The sequence below is a fragment of the Cyprinus carpio genome, chromosome B7, assembly GCF_018340385.1.
Source record: "Cyprinus carpio isolate SPL01 chromosome B7, ASM1834038v1, whole genome shotgun sequence".
In the NCBI taxonomy this organism is placed as follows: Eukaryota; Metazoa; Chordata; class Actinopteri; order Cypriniformes; family Cyprinidae; genus Cyprinus; species Cyprinus carpio.
In genome coordinates, this window is record NC_056603.1 from 3,104,510 (window position 1) to 3,108,412 (window position 3,903).

General features: G+C 44.5%; 1 pseudogene; it reads left to right on the plus strand.

Moving 5' to 3' along the window:
• Positions 1–3,574, plus strand: part of LOC109092946 — a 12,631-nt pseudogene extending 9,057 nt beyond the window's left edge.
• Positions 3,575–3,903: the final 329 nt, after the last annotated feature.

The following is a 3,903-nucleotide window of genomic DNA, read 5'->3' on the forward strand; positions in this document are numbered from 1 at the left end:
TCTGAAATAATTGTCATAAAAATGCACATTTAATATAAATGGCGTAATCTAAAAAAAGATCAAAATAATCACTTTCTAAAAATAAGTAAATCACAAAAATATAGAATGTAATTATAATAAATATATTGTGTAAATAAAAATGATCAAAATTGAGCACTTTATTAAAAATAAATAATAAAAATGTAAAGTTAAAATAAGTCATTGTAAAATGAAGGCGAACAAAATAACGTCCTTTCTAAAAAATAAAAAAAATTGTCTTTTTTTTATGCTCTTGAACATTTTTGGATTTGTTTGTCTTATTACATTTATTTGATTCCTAAATGTTTTTTCCCTCTCCTTTTTACAAGAGGAAGACGGAAGCTGCCAAGAAGGAGTATCTGAAAGCCCTGGCGGCTTATAAAGCCAATCAGCTTCAGACGGCAGTAATACTCCATAATATTACCAATCATATTGCTGAGCCATATAGGATTCACAAGCCCATTTACAGCTGGTATTATCATGTGTTGTGCTTGGCTGATGTGTCTAGGGACTTTTATGTTGACATCGCTGAGAACGCCTGCCGTGCCACATCCAGTGTCTTGTTCCCATCACTTTCACTCTGTGCTTTATGTAAACTGACCACTACTAATTTACATAAGTGTGTTTACCACAAAGAATATTTTGGTCATCCCATTAAACAATCATTTTTAGAGCTCTAAGTGCTGGAAACAGTTGTGGATGTGCTTTTCAATTAAGAATAACAATAAATCCATCTTTTGCTTTAGTCTTCAAATTGAAATGTGTGTTAATATAAGCAAAACAGACAATTATCTTTTCTTGTAAAACGTGACAAGATTGTGAATTTGAAAGCGAAAGCCTCCGAAGCCTGCAGCTTATAACACAGCAAAAGAGGAACGGTTCACGAAATCAAATCACAAGCAATACTAACTGATGAAAAAGAGCGGGTTGAATGTTAACCACTTTCATTTCCATATAACTATAAATGATGATAACAGTTCAGCAGCATGCATCGATTAATCCCATAGCAAAAAACAAATCAAAATTAAAAATTATGACCAAATTATAAGTAAGTCAAAAGAGTGACCGGTGGGAGGAGTCTAGAGCCCCATCAGCAGAAAAACTGGAGTCTGGAGCCCTGCTTGTGTTTATTTGAGAAGTAGGTTTAAGAGCACCCTTGTTAATGTGGTGTTGTTTTTCTGCAGCAGCCGACTATTGAAGTATTAGACGCTCCGGTGTCTCCTCCGGAACCCGTCACGCCGCCGCGCTCCTCCCGCATCCCAGTGCATGCTCCCGACAACAACACCATCACCAACATCTGCACCTCCAACATCATCCTGGACCTGCCGCAGGTGACCACGCGCTCGCGCACCGGCGCGCACAAACCACAGGCCCCGCCCCCCGCCAACAAGATCTCCAAGCAGCAGCTGCAGTCGCCGCGGCAACCCCCGCCGCTCCAGCAGATGCAGAACACGCCCCCTCCCCCGCGCCTGCAGCAGATGCTGCATTCCCCGGCTCCGCCCCCTCTGCAGGCCAAACCACGTGTGATCGCCACGGCAACGCGGCCGCCACTGCAGATCAAGTTCGTCCCGGTCGCGCAGAGCAACGTAAGCGCACCGATCATCGTAACCACCGCAGAGTCGCCGGCCGCCGAGGTGCCGCCCCCCACTGCCATAATAACGGACCTGTCGCCGACGGCAACCGAGGAGGTCACTGAAGAAGGGGTGAGTCTGAACTCTGTGCGCGAAGATCCTGTTCTGAACTAAAATTCTGTTATTCCTTTTAGTTGGTGAAGAAACTGTTGAAACTAATAATAAATTAAATTGAAATAAATATATAATTTAAATACAAAACTATCAAAATAAACACTTTGTAAATGTAATTAAATCATAAAGATATCACATATATGATTTGGAAAATATTGAAATAAACACTTTCTATAAAATAGCGCTGTGGGATCGGTGGGCGGGGCTAAACTGGCAGCACTGTGGGATCAGATCGGTGGGCGGGGCTAAACAGGCAGCGCTGTGGGATCAGATCGGTGGGCGGGGCTAAACAGGCAGCGCTGTAGGATCGGTGGGCGGGGCTAAACAGGCAGCGATGTAGGATCGGTGGGCGGGGCTAAACAGGCAGTGATGTAGGATCGGTGGGCGGGGCTAAACAGGCAGCGCTGTGGGATCGGTGGGCGGGGCTAAACAGGCAGCACTGTGGGATCAGATCGGTGGGCGGGGCTAAACAGGCAGCGCTGTGGGATCGGTGGGCGGGGCTAAACAGGCAGCGCTGTGGGATCGGTGGGCGGGGCTAAACAGGCAGCGCTGTGGGATCGGTGGGCAGGGCTAAACTGGCAGTGATGTAGAAGCAGGCACTGATGTTCTGTGGAGGCGGTGCTTATCTACACTATTACATCATCTAGTTTTCACATTCCACAGACTGTTGTTTTGCCAGACTGCCTTCAATATAAGCTGATTTGAGTTCTGAAACTGTCAACCCTTTAATAAAAATGTTTTATATATATGTAGGCTTCAAACGGCGAGAGTGATTTTGATTGTGTGTGTGTGTCCTCGTCAGATGGAGGTGGAGCTGAACGTGTCTCTGACTCCAGACGCTCCTCCTGCAGACGCTCCCAGTGTGTGTGTCCGCGCCGGCTGTAACAACACACCCACAGAGAGCAAAGACTGGGACCGAGAGTACTGCAGCAACGAGTGTGTGGCTACTCACTGCAGGTACACACACACACACCTCACACTTACACCTCTCTGCTTAACCTGCATTTGAAAAAGCAGCACACCCTGAACTTGTTCCCTTGCGATGAGAAGCGTCTCTGCTGTCCAACAAAAGAGAACATTTTACAGCACAACCCACAATCACCGTCAAACTGCTGCCACTCGAAAGATGTTCCCAAGCTCGGCAGGTCTGCAGAAGTGACAGTTAAATCATTGGGAAAAAGCTTTTTATCCCCAAAGCTGGCCTGCTTGTAACTCAAGAAGTAATTATCTCAGTATCCTTTGATATTGTAGTTCTTAAACTCGTCTTTTAATGTCTTCATTTTTAAGGCCCACTATGGCTCACTTCCAGATATTTTGGGGCGTCAGTGCAGCTCCATGTGCAGATTTGACACTTTCAGTGGTTGAAAACCAGATGCATATCATGCTGAAGGAGCAGCTGTGTTCATTTGTGCTGTTACTGATGTCTGGTCTGATGTCTGCAGGGACGTGTTCATGGCCTGGTGCGCCATCAGAGGACAGAACTCAACCACCGTCACATAGAAGCACATGAACACGGATGAGACGGACCTGTGTGTGTGTGTGTGGACACTGAACCCTCAGCGTGAAGCTTGAGCTGCATAAGAACAGCAGAAACACCCATCAAAGACTCAACGTCAAACTGTTAAACGCTGCCTCACATGCACAGACTGACCGAGAAAAGCAGCGAAAATCTTGGGATTTATATAAAAAATATGAATATTCAAAGAGATTTCAATAATGTAACTGTATATGAATGGATGGAGTGTGTGTGAGAGAGGAGAGTGTGTGTGTGAAAGAGAGAGAGAGACAGACCATGCATGTGTGTGTGTGTGTGTGAGTCTGAGCTATGCAGAGTGAGAGAGAGAGTGTGCACTAAACCGATTCTTAAGCTAATAATGCACTGTTTTAAACCCATGACATCACTCGTGTGAATATTCCTGATTTTGCTTGATTTCATTTTGAACAAGGGCAAAAATTACCATGGTAACCAGAGTTCATGCCCAAAATTCTGTTGTTGCCATGATTATAGTTACACTAGCACTGTGGTAACTAACGGCCACAAAATCAAAACCGATTCAGCGAAACAGCTCTGTTTGATCCCATATTTATTGTGATTTTATTATGCTAACAATTGTAGAATATATTTAATTTGTGTGAATGG